The sequence below is a fragment of the Capsicum annuum genome, chromosome 11, assembly GCF_002878395.1.
Source record: "Capsicum annuum cultivar UCD-10X-F1 chromosome 11, UCD10Xv1.1, whole genome shotgun sequence".
NCBI classification, from domain to species: domain Eukaryota; kingdom Viridiplantae; phylum Streptophyta; class Magnoliopsida; order Solanales; family Solanaceae; genus Capsicum; species Capsicum annuum.
Genome location: NC_061121.1, coordinates 44,579,684 through 44,601,507, shown reverse-complemented (window position 1 = coordinate 44,601,507; position 21,824 = coordinate 44,579,684). Strand labels below are relative to the sequence as shown.

At 36.1% G+C, this 21,824-nt stretch overlaps 2 pseudogenes; one reads left to right on the top strand and one right to left on the bottom strand.

Annotated features, from left to right (window-relative positions):
* LOC107846638 lies at window positions 1–2,833 on the top strand (annotated as a pseudogene).
* An 88-nt stretch (window positions 2,834–2,921) lies between these two features.
* LOC107846645 overlaps window positions 2,922–21,824 on the bottom strand; it is a 41,212-nt pseudogene continuing 22,309 nt past the window's right edge.

Below are 21,824 nucleotides of genomic sequence, written 5' to 3'. Positions count from 1 at the left end.
ATGAAGAAGAAGAAGAAGAAGAAGAAGAAGAAGAAGGTAATAAGGAAGAAAGAGAGATCATTAGAGAAGGAGTAACTTTGTTGTATTTTTTATTATTCAGAAATGTACACAGGCATCTACATTTATAGGCTTGTGAATTTACCAACTAACTAACTAACTAGCCGTTAGAGTAACTACCTACTAGACCGTTATAATAGATTTTTGAACTAGTCTATTTTTAGTCTTTTCTCAGTTCTGTTTCCTCTTAATATTTAACAACATTTCAGCACTTCCCCATTCTTCTCTTCATACTTCAACAAAGCCAGTTATGAAGAGCCTTCACTACGGTGTATTATGTCAAGGAAACCAAATTTGGTATATTTGTAGAGAAAAATACCTTTCTCTTGCTTCTCTTCTAGAATCAATGGTAGCTTAAGTTTAGAAATTAAGACGGAAGAAAAAGCAAAAGAAAGTATCAAATTCTGCAATTCCCTAATTCCAGATATTCAGGTGAAGAAACTAAACTGAACTCACAATCATGTGATTTCAAAATTCTTTTTTCTCTTCTATTAGACACGATAAGGAGTTTACCTGCACAGATGCATGTTCAAATTTTCTTTTTATCTGGAGATTTGGAGTTGGTAGAATTAGGAATTCTAACATACAGTCACATAAAGAAGGATCGAAGATCAGTAAGTAGTGATCGTTGCAATAAATTGCTGGTGTCAATAAAGCCAGCTGCGTAGCCGGGAAAAAAATCAACTGACTACTGAATGAGGAAACATGAAAGGGTAAAAGGTTTGAGTCTTCTAATAAGCTGACTATAAAATAATTGCTTAAATAATTATTTGCTATATCTTTATTAGCAGAAAATCCTTCTTTCCTTCTTCTATGCAAAATGGTTAAGAAAAAACAAGGAATTGATTTCTTTCTTTGTCAAGTCCAACTCATATGGAAGTGACCTATTTACTATATCTCATCTTTTTCGTTTCTAATCCTATTGCTTTACAAAATTTCATGGTCCTTCTTATAATCTCCTCAAGCGGGAAGTAAGATCAATGAATACATCCTCTTTGCAAAGTATTGTAAGACCGCCGCTCGGATGATCAAAGCCAAACTCTTCTTCAGCATAAGCTAACAAGTTTTTAAATGATGGTTGGTTCAAGTATGATACTGGAACGACAAGTCTCTTCTTTTGACTCTTTCCTATGTATACTACACAATGACCTTTTGGAACACCTCCTGATGTTGAATACCTCCTTAGGATTCCCATTATCACAAGGTATATTTGGTAAACTCTAAATGGTCTCGGAAAGAAAACAAAAACAAGAATTTGGAGAATTGCACAGAAAATGGATTTCATATTAACATCTAGTACTTGTGTTTTGCTCAATCCTTCGCGTCCGAGTATATATAAGTTAATGGCAAGTTTCATACCCAATCACGAGGCATAAACATTTTGTTGCGCGGCCATCGCACGTCCTGGACAGTGTCTCACTAAAATGCCCGCAACCTCTTACTCCAAACTCGTATTGACTAACGGAAAGTGGTGTTGGAAATAAGACTCGAAGGGTTTTAATTTGATATATAGTAGGCCATATAAATTGTTATATTCTAAGAGAAATGATCGTTGGAAGTTGACCCAAGTAAAATCAGATACTAAAACTCAATAGGTAGGAAAGTTCTCAACTCAACTTTGAGCTAGGAAATATTTATTACTTCAGTCCATCTCCAAAGATGTTCCCACCCTAAAGAATTGTTATTCATACTTGTATGTAAATAGAAACCATTGGGTTCAGGTCTACACACGTTAGATGAACGGTTCAAATTCTAGCCCAAATATGTGGGGTGTAACAGAGTGACTCTATCCTTAGGGAGTTCTTCAGCATCCCCTGATTAGGAAGCCGACAATAAGGATCATGCTGGGGAAAATTCTGATAGGAGCACACTTTTTCCTGCCATTGTCCGTGACAACTCCATCAATAATCTCATTTGTTGCTCTAGGTCAGAGTATGACACCATAGCATCTTTGAACCACAACTTCCGCTCATTAATTCGGAGTGGTGAACTATATACAGCGCGGCGACGAATTGGTGTGGTGGAGCATTGGGTGTATTTCTCCTGCCAGCAGCCTGAGTGGGAACCTTTTGACCCTGTTAGACTGCATAGGATGCTTCTGCCAACAATGACTCCCAATGATTGTTTCGTGCAGTTCTCCGACAAAGAATCAATAGGGATTGGTATGGAGCTTCTTGTTTATGGAAAGGATGTGTGGCCCATGTCATTTATTGGTACAGGTTACTGACAAAATACATGGTCAAGGATGCAGATGAATGTGCCATGATGTTTGTTTGGTAAAGCAAGCCTTGGGGAAATTGCCATTTTTTCTGGTAGTTGTGACTCAGAAGGTAAAATCCTTTGCTCTGCTGAACTTTACAATTCGGAGACAGGCACGTGGAGGACTTTGCAAAGCATGAATAAGCAACGTAAGATGTGTTCTGGTGTATTCATGGATGGAAAGTTTTATGTGATAGGAGGCATTGGAGGAGCCAACTCAAAGCTGTTGCCATGTGCGGAGGAGTATGATCTGGTAACGGGAACATGAACTGAAATCTCGAACATGTCTCCTGTGCGACCTAACCTTAGGAATGACATACCTGCTACATCTGCAACGTCTCCAGCAGTAGCTGTTGTAAATAATCGATTTTACGCTATTGACTATGCTGAAAAGCCGGTTAGGAAGTATGAAAAGCATAACAAAGCATGGGTTACATGGGTTACACAAGACAAGATGCCAACAAACAACCAACATTGCAAACCCTTATTTCTCTCCTCGACAAGGTCAAGAAAATAAAGATGGCAAAACCAGAAAAAAGAAAAAGATTAAGTACTTCTATGACTTACCTAGAGAAGCTTTAAACACTAATCGAAATCAATCAACAGATAAGAGAAAAAAGCTGGGATAAATTACACATTAGCAAGAAACCTGTTGCCCCAGAAACCAATTACGTATTGATTGACACCCGTCAACTCTACAATACCAGCCACATTCCATCTCTTCAGCATCCCATGACAGAACAGTTGTACACAAAGCTACCTGATTGCTTTTGGCCAAGCAAGTTCCATTCTTGAGGTCCTTCACTATGTACCGTGAATTCACCTCAATAAATCCATTCTTTGTAATGCTTTTCATACTTCCTAACTTACATTTCAGCATAGTCAGCAGCGTAAATTGATTATGTACAGCAGCTACCAATGGAGGCGCTGCAGATGTAGCAGGTATGCCATTCCTAAGTTTAGGTCGCACAGGAGACTTGTTCGGGATTTCAGTCCACGTTCCCGTTGCCAGATCATACTCCTCTGCTCATGTCAACAGCTTTGAGTCGGCTCCTCCAATGCCTCCTATCACGTAAAACTTTCCATCCATAGATACACCAGAATACATCTTACGTGGCTTATTCATGCTTCTCAAAGTCCTCCATGTGCCTGTCTCCGAATTGTAAAGTTCAGCGGAGCTAAGGATTTTACCTTGTGAGACACAACCACCAGCGAAAATGGCGATTTCCTCAGGGCTTTCTTTACCAAACAAACATCGTGGCACATTCATCTGCATCCCAGTTGACCACGTATTTTTCAGTAAGCTGTACTGATAAATGACCTGGGCAAACACATCCTTACTGAAAACAAGAAGCTCCATACCAACTGCTAATGGGGATCACCCTAAAAATCTCGTCTTTTGGTTGTAAGAAAATGACTGTGAGCCTTTTTTTTTCTTGCATCAAGATTTTTCCATCTTTCTAGATCAGGATTGGTAAATATTTATGATAACAAATATCAAGCCCAAAACCAGCCGGCCCCAAACAAGTCAAAATGTGTTCTTTAGTCCAAGATTTGGCTATTCCATACTCTTTCATCCACCATATATCAATATGCCAAAAAATGCTACCCCTATCATTCCCCAACTCTACTAGCTTCAAACACGAGGGTGGACATGTAGATCTGAAATAAAGTAGGAATAGTTATTTGTAGTAGTTTTAAATTATTAGAGTCCTATGTGACATAGGAATTAGTTATTCCTTTGTTATTTTAATTAGGAATTAGTTATCCTTTTTTAAATTGAAGTGTAGTTAGAAATTTAACTATAAATATATGTTTTGAGTTATTAATAAAATAATTCCCTTTGACAATACCATATTTTTATCTCTCCAACTCTTTCTTTGTTATTTCTTTAATTTCAAAGCCAAAAACTGGCGATTGGTATCAAGAGCAAATTTCTTGGGTGTCAATGAATTATGAAATATTTTTCCCAAATAGCTCTTCTTGCATTTGATGGTGAGAATTACCATCTTTGGGCAGTAAGAATAAAAACTTATTTTGAGTCTTTAGATCTTTGGGACGTCGTGGAGGAGGATTATGAGGTTCTTCTGCAGCCCGATAATCCCACGGTGGCCCATATCAAAAGTCAAAAGGAAAAGAAAATCAGAAAATCAAAGGCAAAAATAACTTTATTTGCTAGTCTCTCTCCAATAATTTTCATGAGAATTATAACTCTTAAATCAGCAAAAGCATTTGGGAGTATCTGAAAGAAGAATATACAGGAGATGAAAGAATACGTGTCATGAAGATGTTGAATTTAATAAGGGAATTCAAAGTGTAAAAGATGAAGGAATCTGAGATTGCCAAAGAGTACTCAGACCGTCTTTTTGGCATTGTTAACAAGGTAAGATTGCTTGGCACAAAATTTAAAGATTCAAGAATTGTTGAAAAATTCTTGTTACGGTACGTGAAATGTAAACTGACGCGAAACAAGAAGTATATGCAGAAAGTAAAGGAATAAAGATAGAGTCAACACACTGAATTTAATGACACTATGTTGACTGTTAATCAGTCAAAAGACTGCTGATTTTCTAGGCAGAAAGACGTAACAAAATAAACCAAAAAACTGGAGCGACTAACTAAGATAACTCCTAAAAATTAGGAAATAAATTCACAATAAACTACTCTACTAAAGACTAGGACAAATTTGTAAATAGGAATTTATTTGCTGACTTTATTTACTAAAACTCTCCCTTAAACGGAAAGCTCACGAGCTTCAGGTTAACAATAGCTAGTTGAATGCTTCCATCGTGCCAATATCCATCGACCTCCTCAGCTTTTGGAAAGGGACAAACCAGAGAGGTTTAGATAAAATGTCCGCCAACTAACCTTCGCTTCGGCAATACTGAAGCTCTATTGTTCCTTCATTGTTGAGATCTCGCAGGAAATAATAATTCACATCAATGTGCTTGCTTCTTCCTTGGTTCACAGGATTCTTTGACAACTTGATTGCAGAATTATTGTCACAAAATATTATAGTAGCATTTTTCATCTTGCATTCCAGTTGTTTAAGGATTCTCCTAATCCAAATAGCTTGACAAGCACAAGCTATTGCATCTACAAATTCAGCTTCTGTACTTGCTAATGTGACTACAATTTGCTTTTTTGAGGACCACGATACAACCCCTATGCCTAGCAGAAAGATATAACTTGAAATGCTCTTTCTACCATCTTGATCTCCTGCATAATCGCTATTAGTAAAGTCAATCAAATCTTCCATTTCTTCCTTCATGTAGAAAATTTAAAAATCCTTAGTTCCTTGTAAGTAACGAACAATTCTCTTCGTAGCTAAGAGATGCATTTCAGTTAGGCACTCCATATATCTACTTACAAGACTAATAGCATACATAATGTCTGTTCTTGTAGCAGTTAGGTACATTCAAATACCCACAATTTGCTTGTAAAAAGTGCTATCCATCTTCTTTCTGCTCCCAGCTTTGGTTAGTTTCAAGCAAAACTTGGTACAAGGCAAATGGACATCTATGCTTTTAAAGACGTAATTGGATCCCAACGCATAAAGACTCAATACTTGGTCACACTGAGGACACAAGAACATGCATGTAGGACCCGTTTTGAGCATGACATAAGGTACGTGTGTGGAAGATTACGTGGGGGCTTACCTTTGATGCTAACCCGAGACTACAAGTGTTGAAGAATGACCCTACGGTTGTGGAGCATTGAAGAAGAACCCTTCATTAAGGGTGTTTTGGGGAACACATTTTGTTAGAAAGACACTTCATGGCCACCCCTTTCATTAAGGGTATTGTGGTCATTTTTGTTATGTAATAAGCTAGCCTCTATATAGTCTTCTATTAAGTCATTTGCTCTTTAGTTTTGGAAGGATAAATATGTGAAAGACTTCTTCTCTCTTTGAGAGTGTAACACCCTTAGTGTAGGGCTTGGAAAAGCCAATATTGTGCTTTGCTTGGAAATGGTGGATCTTGAGGTGAGTTGATTCCCTTGGCGGCTACCATAAGAACTTGGTACTTGTTAACTTGTTTTGTAGAGGTTTTATAGTTTCGATACACTCTTTAGTTGCTACCTAATGGGTTCTCTTTGTGTCAAGTTAGCTATCTTTCACTCATTTTAAGTTTATGTTTGCTTTTTGTATCATGTTGTTGTCTTGTTGTTGCAGGTAAAGGCTTGTGATTGTGGGTTGTTTGCGGACAGTTTTGGTGTTGTAGATACCGTTTGGTATCATTTGGTATCATATCCATCATTGATTTCATTCCTACGAGTTCAATCTTGGGCTTTCTATCTTGAAAATCACAAAAATATTATTGAAAAAACTGAAAAACACAAAAAAAAGTAATCTGTCCCGTTTTTGTGTTTGGGCCAAGATTTGAGGCTTGGTTTTCTTGTAATTTTTTGTGTGTTTTATTGTTTCTAGTGTTAGTCCCTTCTTTACTTACACTTAAAGAGTATAGATCTAAATTTTGAGTCGTTTATGAGTTGTTTTTGAACTTTGAAGGTTGCTGTTTTTTTTAGGATTGTTGGCTTGAAAGAGTGTTATTGAAGTTTGTTGTTGAAATTGTGGCTGAAAAATGTTTTGTTGATGTTGTTGTTGAGGGTTGGATCTTGAAAAATGTGTTGTTGATGTGTGCGATCCAATTTGAACCATAAAACTCCAAGATTCAAAAGTTGTGTTCTTGGTGTTCTTCACCATCTTGATATTTTGTTGAAGAGAAAATGGTTGTTTGATCTTAGAAATTGAAGTAAGAGAGTGTGTCTAGTTGTTAATCTTGAAATACACAACTATAAGACATCCAAAGGGGAAAGGGGACAAAAGGGTTTCAAAAGTTGTCTTTCCAAAGGGAGAAAGTCCAACTACCAAGACTTACAAAAAGGTAAAGAGCCAAAAGTCTTTCAAAAAGGTGTTTAGCCAAAAAGGTGCAAAAAAGTGAAACACTTTTTGAACTTGAAAAAAAGATCTCCAAAATCTTGTTGTTACCCTCCCATAGACGAAATTCCACCAATTCCCCACTTGGAAATTGATCAATACAATTTGAAGACAAGAAAATTTCTCAATCTTTCAACAATTTTAACATCCAATAGGTGGTTGCCATGTCATCACCCTAAAAAACAACCCTTAGGCTCAAAATTTCAAAAGTTTCATTTCTTGTTTCTTTAGTTTCAATTTTCTTGATCCTAGTACTAATAGACAAACTAGTAATCACCTACTAGGTTGTTAATTAGTTTTTGAATACGTTTCTTTCGTGTCTTCGTGATTTGTGTGCTTTTCTCATTTGTAACTCATAGTAACTTCTTTATTTAAAGTTAGCAAGTAAACTTTGTTTTTTGTCTTGAATCAATAAAAACAAGAATCCATTCCGGCCGCCAAGTAGGATTGACATCTTATTGACTACCGGAGTATAAGCAACTTTCAATATTCGTTGCTCCAATTGTGAGAATCACAAAGGTGAGTGTATTGAGTGTTGGTAACGATCTTTTACTACTAATCTTGTTTGTTGTTGTCTTTTTTTTTTAGGTATCATGGCTGCCGATAATTTTAAGGCCACATGTAATCGCATCCATGATGATCTTGAAGATATGCAATGGCACATTGAAATTATACGCCAATTGTTACCCAAACTCTTCCCTCAAAATCCAATTATCCAAACAACTTGCGATGAGAGCTTGCCGAAGGATGTTGCATCCCAAGCTTGTGATGGACTTTCACAACGAGGTAAAGACAAAAACACTCATGAACATCAAGGTAAAATAGCTAACTCTTACACTTTTGTACATGCGAATGATAATTGTGTGGCTAGTGGCCTATTGAGTGTGAGTTGTAGCTTGCCTATATGTAAGTCAATTATTTCTTTACCACTTGATGATGATGTACTTTTTGTGAGTGTGGATACATTAGCTGATCCTATTGATGACCGAATCGACCCTTTTTGTAATATCGATTTATGTCCACCTAGTGTTGAAACCATTGTGTTGAATGAAAGTACATTGTCTTGTGAAATTTATGTTGATCAACTTTTGTGTGAAAATTTCTCAACACTCGAGGATGTGTGTGATGTGATTAATGAATCTCAAGTGTGTGATGATGTTGAAAATGTTGATTAAAGGAATAAGAGTGAACCCGTGAGCTTTCCCTTTGATTTTAATATTTGCTTGGCTTATAGGGATAATCATGTGCTTCAAACATCTTTAAAATTTGATAATGAACTTTTAGAGAGTGAACTTACTTGTTCCAAATCTGCCTGCTGGATAGATCATGCTGTCTTTAGGTATAATTTCTTGTTTTAATATGGTATAATCACTCCCAATGAACCTAGTGGTGAGAATGATGGTATAGCTTGTCTTGAAGTCTATAGCCTATATGCTAACCCACTATGGTGTGACAAAATTCCTCCTAAAGATGGAAATCTCTTTTTGCAAGATGAGAGTACTCTTAAGGGTAAGGAATGTATAGTCCTTCTTGACAACCCGAGGGCAAAGGAGTCATTGATTCTTTGGGGTAATGTTTATAAATGTGCATCCTTGCTTGACACTTTTGCTTAAATTACATGAGTCCCAACTTGTGGATTCCAAGTTGTCTATTTGTTTGAAGAAAAGAGAGTGTATGTGCTTAAATGCTTTGTCTTCACCCGTTCATGTCTTTATACTTGATTCTTTCCTATACAACCTCTTTGCCTATGATGACATCAATGCTAGTTTTGGGTTTGCATTAAGTAGACGTATAGGTTTTGTTCGTTGGCCCACTTGCTTGAATGATAAAGTTATGTGGGATTGGTGGACTTTGATACCAATAGTGGCACCACATTTTATGAGGCCACTTGAAGAGGTAATGAAACAATTGTGCTTTATGGTTCCTAAGACAAGGGTAGCCTTACTTTTTGGACTTAGTGATACCATTAAGACCTTTGTAGCTTCTTTATCTCTTGATACTTGTCATAGCCATTTCCTTAGTAACATTCTTAATAAAATTTTCTTGACTAATACAACGGATTCATGGTTATATCTCAAGTATCTACCACCTTAGCATGATGATGTAATTTGTTGTACTAACCTTAACCCTTATGCCATGAGGAAGTTGTGCTTGTTTGTCCATTCTTTAGTTTTGCAATGTATGGATTCAAGGTCGAATCCTTTTCAAGAAGGGGAGGATGATACGAGCCAAATGGACATCTATGCTTTTGAAGACGTCATTGGATGCCAACGTATAAATTCTCTAAACTTGGTCACCTCAAGGACACAAGAACTTGCATGTAGGACCCGTTTAGAATATGACATAAGGTAAACCAGTGTGTGGAAGATTGCGTGGGGTCTTACCTTTGATGCCAAACCGAGACTACAAGTGTTGAAGAATGACCCTACAGCTGTGGAGCATTGAAGAAGAACCCTTCATTAAGGGTGTTTTGGGGATCACACTTTGTTAGAAAGACACTTCATGGCTACCCCTTTCAATAAGGGTATTGTGGTTATTTTTGTTATGTAATAAGCTAGCCTCTATATAGTCTTTTATTAAGTCATTTGCTCTTTAGTTTTGGAAGGATAAATATGAGAAAGACTTATTCTCTCTTTGAGAGTGTAATACCCTTAGTGTAGGGATTGGATAAGCCATTAGTGTAGGGCTTGGAAAAGCCAATATTGTTCTTTGCTTGGAAACGGTGGATCTTGAGGTGAGTTGATTCCCTTGGTGGTCATTGTAAGAACTTGGTACTTGTTAACTTGTTTTGTAGAGGTTTTAGAGTTTTGATACACTCTTTAGTTTCTACCTAATCGGTTCTCTTTGTGCCAAGTTAGCTATCTTTTACTCTTTTTAAGTTTATTTTGCTTTTCATATCGTGTTGTTGTCTTGTTGTTGTGGGTAAAGGCTAGTGATTGTGGGTTGTTTGCGGACTGTTTTGGTGTTGTAGATACTGTTTGGTATCAAAACTCAACTGGAATGTTGGTTGGATTGCAATTCTGCATCTTAAACCTATTTAAAATCCATCATCAGATTGCACTACTTCTAAACCAAGAAAGTAATGCATCTTACCAAGATCAGACATCTCGAATTCATCGATCATAGGCGTCTTGAAATCATAAAACGTGACTTTATTATTCCCCATGAAGATGAGATCATCGACATATAAAAACCCAATAGGAATTTTCCCATTCTCCCCAATTTTCACAAAAAGTTTAGGCTCGTATAGACACTTTTGAAAACCCATTTTCTGAAAATAAGCCTCAGTGCAACTATACCAAGCCTGTGGGGCTTGTTTTAGTCCATAAACATCTTTCTTTATCGATAAACTTTATGCTCACTTCCAATCTTAACATAAACAGGGGTTTGTTCAATAAATACCTGTTCCTCCAAGTATCCCTGGAGAAAAGGTGATTTGAAATCCAATTGGAAGATCGGCCACGAATTTTATGGTGCCAAGGCAATTAGCATTCTAATAGTGTCATGCCTTGTAGCTTGAGCCAAAACTTTAGTATAATCCACACCATACTCTTGCTTGTATCCCTTAGCCACCAATCACGCCTCATACTTGTCGATTTTGCCATTTTCTTTTATTTTCGCCTTATAGATCCACATGACACCCATAATTTTTTGCTTATCAGGAAGATCAATAAGCTCCCAAATATCATTCCTTTCAATAGCTTCAATTTCATCATCCATCGCCTTTCTCCATTTTTTTTATCTAACAATACTCTCAAAAATAATTGTGTCACAGTCTGCAAACAATGCAATATGGCTAACCGCATCATTATTTGCATTAATTCCTGCTAACTCATAGTCCATCATCCACGCGGGCTTTTTGCGAGCACGACGAAGAGACTGAGTTGCTGCATCCGTTTCTTCTAAAGCTGTTGGTAAAGTTTCAGCAGTTGGTGAACTTTCAGCAAGAGTTGGTAAAATTTTAGAAGTTGCGGGAGTTGAATTCGCTGAACTTTCGGGTATTGCATCTACTTCTTCGGCTCCTGTATCAAATATGATTGGAGTGGAATTCTGCATACTCCAATCCTAAGTGTTTTCTTCATAAAAAATAACATCTCTACTGACTAGAATCTTCTTCGCCAGTGGATTAAGCATTTTATATGCCTTTGATGCTTCACCAACACCGAGAAAGATACATTTTTCACTTTTGTCATCAAGCTTCTTCCTCTTCTTGTCTGGAATATGAGCATAAGAAATGCAACCGAAAATTTGAAAGTGGTCCACAGTTGGTTGTTTTCCATTCCAAGCATTCTCTGGAGTCATGTTTTGAACAACAAATGTTGGACTTCTATTTAACACATGAATGCTCTAATTTACCGCTTCTGGCCAGAAAGTCTTTTCCATTTTTCCTTTGGCCAGCTATCTCCGCACCATATTAAGAATGGTTCTATTCTTCCTCTCCGATATACCACTTTGTTGTGGTGTATAAGCAGTGGTGAGCTCTCTTCGAATTCCACTAGGTTCACAAAAATCTTCAAAGAGTTTTGAGCAATACTTGCCCCCATGATCAGTTTGAAGAGTCTTTATGACCCTTCCAGTTTCATTTTCTATGTGAGCCTTGAAGCTTTTAAATGCCCCAAAAGCATCTAATTTTTCTTGTAGAAAATACACCAAAGTTTTCAGGGAAAAGTCAGCCGTAAAGGTAAGGAAATACCTTTTACCTCCATTAGAAATTGGTTTAATTGGGCCATAGATATTTGAATACACCAGATCCAAAGTACCCTTCGCTCTCCACAACTTCCCTTTTGTAAATTGGGAACGATGTTGTTTGCCAAGAACACATCCTTCACAAACTTTGGAAGGGATGATGATTTCTGGAAGACGTATCACCATATTTTTCTGTTGGAGAGTTTTTAATTCACCAAAACCCAAGCGACCATATCTAAAATGCTACATCCATGAGGGATCTTTTATTTCAACATTTAAACAAGACTGAATACTCTCAATTATCAAGGGAAATAACCTCTTTGAATCCATTTTCGCAATAGCAATAGCTTCTCTAGTAGGACTATAAATCTCACAAACATGTTTCCCGATGAAAATAGAATATCCTTTTTCTTGCAATTGTCCAACACTAAGTTGCTTTTTAAAGCAGTAACATAAAGCACATTTGATATTATTTCTGCAAAACCATTCTTGGCTTTAATGTTAATATCACCTTTTCCCATTGCATCCATAGTGGAGCAATCACCAAAACTAACTGTAGAACGAAAAACTTCATTTAACAAACAAAAACAAGACTTACTCCCACTCATGTGATTACTGCAGCCTGTGTCCAGATACCAAACATCTTGCACGGGTTTTTCTTCTATGTCTATTTCCATCAATAGGGTCTCGGTTTCATTGCTTTCAACAAAATTTGACTTCTCATCCTTGTCACTAGGCAGCCTAGGGTAGCACTCAGACTGATAATGACCAAATTTATAACATCTTTAGCATTCGACTTTTGATTTGTCAAAATTCTCCCCTGCCTTGGCCATCATCATTGGCTCTAAATTTTCTTCCGCCATCTCTATTTCCTCTCCCTCTTCCTCTACCTCTACCCTTTCCTCTAGAATTAGAAGGAACAAAAGTAGAAGCTTTCAAGGCCTGCTCCTCAGAAGTTGAACTGCAGTTCATCTTCTGTTCATGCACCAATAGGGTACTTTGTAATTCATCTATATCTTTTGATTCGTCAATGGAACAAACTACATAATCATACTTCGGCGTCAAAGAGAGCAATATTTTCTCAACAATTGTGACATCAATCATCTTCTCGCTATGAAATTGCATTTTGTTGTTGATCTCCATTGTTCTACCGCAATAACTTATGACGGACTCTCCTCGAAATCCTTCTCAAGGCTTGAAGTTGTGCATGCTTCACTCTAGCAATGCCTTGATACTTCTTTTTTATAGAGTCCCAAATATCGTTAGAAGTTTCTTTGCAAGAATAGTTTCTAGGATGGGACGACCGATAGCATGAAAGAGATAATTATTCGATTTCAAATCTTTCATTTTTTTCGCTTCCAACTATGTTTTTTGAGCATTCGTCAAAATTGCACCTATTGCCGAAGAATCTATGTCGTCTTCCACAATTGGCCAATACTCTTTGGACCATAAGAAATTCTTCATCAGCATGCTCCAATGGTCATAGTGTTAGGATTTTTGCTCTGATTTTCTTACTATATTTAAGTTTTATTTTTTTCTTAGAAGGAAAATAAAAGTTACCATAATTACTTTTACTTTTCCTGAAATAAAAAAATATAATTCTTTTCCATATTTGGGTAACCTATTTCTTGGAGGAAAGGTTTTGGACATCTATAAATAGAAGACCGCCCTTCTCATACCATAACACAAGAGACTCCACAATGTAGTCATTAAAGAGTCTTTGTTTAGGGGGAGATTTCTCCCAATAGGTTTAATGTTTTTCAATATTAGGTTTTATAATATGTAGGACGATTTGCTAAAACATATAATAATTTAATGCTTTTAAGTATTGTGTTCTTTGTCGTCTGATTTATCATCTCATGGTTTGCAAACTTTAAGCTTCCGCATGACTCCCTCTCGATTTCGAACCCAACAAGTGGTATCGAAGCTTATGGTTCAATGGTCCAATGGTGTGGTGAGATGAGAATAAACAGGTTCAACGCGGTTTCAAAATCAAGCTGCAAAGATATATGTCCAAAAGCTATATGTGGAGATAATTGTCAATCATATTTTCAACAATCCTACTGTCACATATTTGAAAATAAAGCTTACTTTTAACCCTGCTAAAGGGCTTCAATGTTTTTAATCCAAAAGGGCTTATATATTTTTAACCAAAAAAGCTTCAATTTTTAAAGCATGTCAAACATTTGTGATATATGAAGAATATATATGAAGAACAAAGATCATGCACAAGAACAAGGTGGATCAAGTGAAGAAAATCAAGCCAAAAAGGGGAGTTTGTTAGGATTTTTCCCCTAATTTTCTTACTATATTTAAGTTTTATTTTTTCTTAGAAGGAAAATTAAAGTTACCATGATTACTTTTACTTTTCCTGAAAGAAAAAAATATAATTCTTTTCCATATTTGGCTAACCTCTTTATTGGAGGAAAGGTTTTGGACATCTATAAATAGAAGAGCCCCCTTCTCATACCATAACACAAGAGACTCCACAATGTAGTCATTAAAGAGTCTTAGTTTAGGGGGAGATTTCTCCTAATAGGTTTAATGTTTTTCAATATTAGGTTTTATAATATGTTGGCCGATTGGCCAAAACATATAAAAATTTAATTCTTTTAAGTATTGTGTTCTTTGTCGTCTGATTTATTACCTCATGGTTTGCAAACTTTAAGCTTCCACATGACCCCCTCTCGATTTTGAACCCAACACATAGTGACTACCAAAGCGAGGAATTGTTGTTTGTACGAAGTTACTATCTGATGCCATGAGTGTTAAAGAATAGAGAAGAGAGATTTAACTGCTGCTACATTTTTTTTCACTGCCGGATCTGACGCTCGCACTAATGCCACTGTAAACATATGCGAAACAGAGAAGTATATGCAGAAAGTAAAGGACTAAAGATAGAGTCAACACACTCAATTTTGATGAAACTATCATGACTGTTATTCATAGCCTGTGACTACTGATTTTATAGGCAGAAAGACCTAACAAAATAAACTAACAAACTGGAACGACTAACTAAGCGTAACACATCGCATTTTGGGCTAGAACATAAACTGTCATTCCTTCGCGTAAAAGTTCAAAAAGCCATAAATCCGGTGAAAATATAGCGTGCTAATCAATTATGTAGTGTGAGAATCTATTTGAGCATTCATTGAGATCATAGAGGTCCCTTAACCCAAGGACGAGTTGAAAATTTTCCTATCGTTTGAGTTTGAGTGAGCGTCAAAACTTTGGTCAACTTCAATCAATAATAACTTTTTTTATATATCGAATTAGAGGGCGTATTATATATCAAATGAAAGATCTTTGAAATATATTTCCAATGATACAAATTTCATATTAGTCCAATACCCGAGAAAAAAGATATGCTTATTTTAGTGAGAGGTATCAAGGGTGTACGATTGGTTAGGCGCTGCCCACTCAGGCGATTGACAAGGTGTCGCCCACACTGGCTTGTGTGATCAACTGGGCACCGCCTAAGTCATTGCCAAGTGCCAAAAACACTATATTTTAACTTATATCAAGAGTGTTGAAGTCATTTCACACCCCTACACCATCCCTAATCACTCAAAATCATTATAAGGGATTTTTAAACACATTATTTACAATCCCTAAGACCTAACTCATCCATGATACGATCCAAATCCCTCCTCCATTCCCAAGAACAATATTCAAGTGCTTTTCACCAGAAATGAAGGAATTCAAGCTTAAAGGTCCAAGCTTTTCACAGTTTCATCATCACTAAGGTACGTGGGGTTTATCCTAAAACTACATGGGCTTGTTGAATCTGTTGAATATAATTTAAAGTTATCAAGCATGAATTTATAAAGGGGTTTTGGATCCTATGTTTTAAGTTATGCATTAGAACCTTTTAATGGTAGAAATATTTTGGCCTTGTGGTTTTTTCCCTTAAATTGATTTATACCTATATGTATATGCATGAAATTAAAGATTTGATTGAGAGCATTATTATTGAAATCCCTGTCTTTTGATGAATTAGAGTTTATGAACTTATTGGGAATAATTTGAAATACATGTTTTATGAATTGAAAGTCGTCTTTTCAATATCCAAGTATTTGATATAATTTAGATATGATGAGAGGGAGTTTCTTGTTATACCTATATGCTTGTTTAAAAGAGAGAATTGGATGTTATTGGATAAATTGACATGAGCACATTATGTTATTGAAATGTTGACAAAGAGAAAGTTCCTTGTATGTGTTTACATGAATTTAAAGAAAGAGTTCTTTGAGCTAATTTATTGATATGGTGGTCCCAAACATATGTTTTGAAAACATAGATTTTAATATGCTAATAATTTCTCAAATATGTGACTTGCAAGTCAATTGTATGATGATACCATATTAATGTATGCCATAACAGAGCTAGAGTTTTCATAGTTTGATTTCAGAGAATACATGTTTTAAAGAGTTAAAAATTGGCTTAAAGAGAGTTAGGTGGTTGCCCAAAGAAGGCTTGAGTTCAAGTAACTCGTAGCCCAAAATTGTGTTTTATCGATATGGGTTCATTATTTCCCCAAGATGGATTATACTCTGGCCTAGTGCCCTGTGGTGTATCGGACACAGAGAATCCAACCCTTGCAGCAAACTCGGGTTGGTGGCTTAGCTGTTGATTTAAGGGAATATTCCATATTTCTTGTGGAATTTCAGAGTTATAGGGTATACCACCTAGCGCAGAAGTAAAATAAAGAGTATGTCACAAAGTTTGGATGATTGTTCAGAGTCTTTTAAAAATGCCCATGTACTTTCATATCTTATGTTATATTTTTGAAATGATTTTGAACTGCTCTTATATATGTTGAATAAAAATTATTATTTTTAGATTTGCTCTGCATACCAGTACAATTGTATTGACCCCCTACCTTTTAGGGTCTGAGGCTCAGTCTAGAGGTCTGCTAAGCCGTAGAGTTTTCAAACAGAAGTGAAGTATGCAGTGGGTGAGCCTTCTTTATTCCGGGAGGCCCATGTCCTTCAGACTTTGTCATTTATTTTGGGTTTAGGTCCATTGGGGGCCTTGACCCAGTTTCAGACAGTTGTTATTTTCGTATGTGGTAGAGATTTCGCAACTGATTCAGATGATGTCTAGATGTTGTTGGATTTCTTTATTTATTGTCAAATTGAACTCAGAGTATGACCATGGTTCTATCATGATTTATATTCCACATCTTTTCTTTATTACATGAATGTACAGAGAAAGGCATCTAGCCGTCATGGTTTGGGATGCTCGTCACGGCCAGGTCCCCAGCTCGGGTCGTGACACTAAGATAACTCCTAATAAATAGGAAACAAATTCACAATAAACTACTTTCCTAAAGACTAGGACAAAGCTAGAAATATGAATTTATTTGCTGACTTTATTAGCTGACATGAAAGATACAAAGTATCAATAACTACCTTGGAAAACGCAAAAGACCTGTCCAAGATTACCTTGGCGGAAATGTTAAATACATTGCAAGAACAAGAGCAAAGGAGGCTTATAAGGCAGGATGGTATGGTTGAAGGAGCTTTGCCAGCCAACCACAAAACTCAAAGCAAGGGCAATAATATTTATTATTTTCCACTTAATGGAGTTGTTAGTTGTTAGAGTATGTGCCCTACTGATTACTTTATTTTATCCTAGATGTTTCCTATCAATGAAATAGATTGACTAACATGTTTCAAACTAGCTAAAACAGCAAGCAAATAACACTGTGAATTTTCAGGTGGAAAACTGAAACGAATCGACTCACGAGGACTCAAATCTCGATGCAAATAAGATAATGATGATAGAAAGATAGATACAAAATTGATAAAAAAAAAAAAAGGGAAATTGAAGGGTGTTTCAAACCCTAAAACCTCTGATAATGACTATCAATAAGAACCTAACTCTTACGTGACTGCAAAGGGGATTAGATCGCCCTTACAACCAATGTTTCTAAACAAGGTTAAACATCGGCTTTTCGAAGCTCTCATAACTCTGTTGAAGTTCTCATGAATGCGTCATATAATTTAATCAACAAAAACTTACTAATAAAATGACAAAGGCAACTATTTATAGTAGTTGCCTTTGCAGAACTAGCCTATTACAAATTTATCCCAAAAGTGTCTGTTTCCTAAATAACCCACAGAGGCTCTCTTTTTTCCTTCGTCATGGCTTTCCTCGGCTCCAAGATATCTTCCAAACACGACATTTATTTATTAGGCGCTTCCAAGAACATTCTTTGATCCTTAGGGATATCAAGGCTTGGACCTCCTCATATTGGCATCAAGTTGTGTGATCAAAAGCGTTGATGCCCATTTGACTTGTATCAAAAGCACCTGGCTCGAAGAGGTATAAAAAACTACAACCCGTACCTCTACAATATTTAAACCCAACTCTTCTAAAACACTTGAGCCTCTTCCATCAACAAATTACAATACTTTTGTAAACTAGGAATTACAAACTTCTAATTCCTACTTCTACAAAATACAAAACTTTCCAAGGTAAGAGTCCCAAGTCTTCGAGTTCCCCAACTTGAAGACAATACTCCGAACTTAGTTTATACTTCACTAAGACTAGAAATATATAAATATTACAACTCAAGAACCAACCAAATGCATAAAATATAGGACTCGTTGTCTCTTAGTAATAGGAACAACTTCAATTATGACCCCTTCAATCTTTGGTACTGTCTACATAATTTGCCGATGGATTCTATCTTTATAAGTGTGTTCATGACTATGAGTGTCACCTTCTCTATTTAATAACCACTATCCAAAGATTCCTTTGTGTCATCAATCTTCTATCTCCTGTTGGACTCTTCAACTCAGTAGAGTTTGTTGTTAAGTCCAAGTCCTTCTTCAAGTCAATCTCATAGTCTCAATAGGACTCCTTCTTCAACTCACTCTCTTCTATATTCAAGTGTTGTTTTGTATTCAACTTCTACTTCTTCTTAATCACACATTATCAACACTTTGAGTATATTAGAATTAGGCTTGAATATCCATTCCTGACTTTAAGCAATCTTGTCTGTATCTCTCAGTTAAACCTTTAATCCATCTTCCTATGCTTTGACCATCTAGAGTAACATGTGTCATTCAAGTGTCAGTCATCAAAACTTCATTGATCCAAAAATTTCCCCCTTTTTGATGATGAAAAACCAGTACCTTTGTACACTCCATTGAATTCCCTAAAACACTGAGTTAAGAGAAAATACTAGAATGAAACAGATTAGCCATTGGGTGATAAATATTTATAGAAATTCATCTTCCTCCTTTTGACATCATCAAAAAACTGGTTCAATATAGACCAAGTATCTCTGCACAAATCAATACTCAATTTAGTCAATTCAGTCAAAAATTCTAGAATTAGGACACCCAACCTAATGTGCAAGACTGAATTACTTAACATTTTTAGCTTAGGCCTAACATAGAATAGGGAATTCTAGTCAATCATTGAAGGGAGTTCATGCAATTTTATTCATTTATCATTCTGATCTTTTCTTTTCAAAGTGCTCAATACCCAATGCTATACTGAAAATATCAGCAATTTGGTCAAAATCCATAAGTTGTTTCTTAATCCACAACAATTGATCTGCAACATACTCAGCCTCAATTGTAGACAAAGCTACTGAGTTTTGTTTGTCAGTGGACCAGGTGATTAAAATGATCCAATTAGCATCAAGAAGTGCTTCATCCACTTTCTTTGGTTCAATCATAAATAAGAAGGCTTTGAAGGATCGCATGCTCCTTAGTCCAAATCTTGTGTTGATTCCTGAGGTAAGGTCAGTGAGAATATTTTCAATAGGATGAGATCCTTTGAACTTGTATCCTTTTTGGAGAAAACCTTGAGAGCTGCTAGGATCACAGTGATTGGTTTGAGCTGGAGTAGTTGTTGGTTCAGTTCCCTCTATCAGTGTTCCTTTAGAATGAGTTCCCCCAATTGAGGTGCCTTTAATTCACCCTATCAGTAAGCTTCTAGGTTGTTACACTAATGGAACAGGTCAACCAACATATTCCCATTGATCATGTACGGACTCATCAAAGTGATATTTAGGATAACGACCATCAACAATCCCAACCTTATTTTTACCTGTAAGGCTATAGTCATAGATCGACTCTACAGGGAATAATTGTAAGTTGAATGGATAGTAGGTAGCTACCTAGGGTTTCATTAGTATGCAAATATAAGGGATGATTATGCTGAATTCCAATTATACCAGATCCTGCATCCATATTTTTAGGTGTAGCTACTGTTTGTGTAGCTTCTGTAGTAGAATTGCTTGTTATCCCCATGGTTGTAGTCATCAAGGTGAGATGAGCTAAACCATTGCAAAGTTCTCTACTTAATACGTGTGATCAACGATATCAAGAATCAATTACAACCTTGAATAAGTAGTAGTTGGCTCTGATATTATGTTAAAACATCTACATGAGCTAACAACACCGAGAGAAAAAAAGAATCTAGAAGGGAGCAATTTAAGTAACTGAATTAGTTTTGGTAAAATGAGCTACTACTATTAGCATGATATAAATATTGTATTTTAATGTAATCATATATTCTTGTATATTAGTGTAATTACATATATTTGATTTTGTATTTAAATAGAGTAATAGTGATTTTAGTAAGAGCAGATTTGGTGGGATAGAATAGCGGATTTAGAGAGATAGAAAAGTTGATATTTAGGGATAGGAAGACAGATCTTTAGGGATGTAATCATAGAATATTTTCTATTTAATGGCAAGACTCTCAATATTAAGAGGCATTAAGCAGAAAATTGACATGGTATCAGAGCCTTCTCTTGGCTGTCTTGTTTCATAGAGTTCATTTGTGCTTTGTTTCAAAATTTATTTTGAAAATTTTGGTTTTGTTGATTGTCCTCGATAATTAACACCTAGGACTTTGATCTTTGTCATTTTGGTTGTTCTTTTTGAGTTAGTGTTTCTAGTTTTCATAATTATGAGTTCATATTACTTTGAAACATTTCGTGTTCGTTTCACTGGAAAGAATTTTTCTTCATGAAAGTTTCAGTTTCAGTTATTTGTCACCGGAAAAGAACTATAGGACCATATAGATGGAGCCTATCCTGCTCCTACTGATCCTACAAAGTTAGGTGAATGGAAGATTAAAGATGCTCAGGTGATGACATGGCTTTTAGGGTCAATTGACCCTCTTATTGTTTCTAATCTCAGGCCTTACAAGATAGCTAAGGCGATGTAAGATTATTTACAAAAGGGTTAAAACCAAGATAATAGTGCTTGGCGCTTTCACTTGGAGTATGAAATTGGTAATTATTCTCTAGGGGGTTTTTCTATTCAGGATTATTATTCTGGATTTCAGAACTTATGGGCTGAATTTATAGTTATTGTTTATACCAAAATACCTTCTAAATCTCTCTCTGTAATTCAGCCAGTTCATGAACAAAACAAGTGAGATCAATTTTTTATGAAGTTAGGCTCTGAGTTTGAGAGTGTTTGCTCTAACTTAATGAATCGTGACCCGTCTCCCTCAATTCGCTGTTGCATTTGCTTCTCAAGGTTAAGGTATGAGTAGGGATATGAATAGAACTCAATGCTACAATTCTAAGGAATATGACCATATTGCTAGAAACTATGGCAAGAAGTTCTTTAATTATTGTAAGCAACAAGGACACATTATCAAAGAGTGTCCCACACGCCCTCAGAATCATAAGGTAAACAATTTTCATGTAGCAATAAATGGTTCCACTCTTGATAACTCATCTTCAGGACCTCCAGGACAAGTTCTTACTCCTGAAATGGTACAACAAATAATCGTATTAGCCTTTTCAGCATTGGGATTACAAGGTATTGATGTTAAATCAAATTTTTGGATTGTTGTTTATGGTGCTTCCAATCATATGACCAACTCAACAAGCATGCTAAAA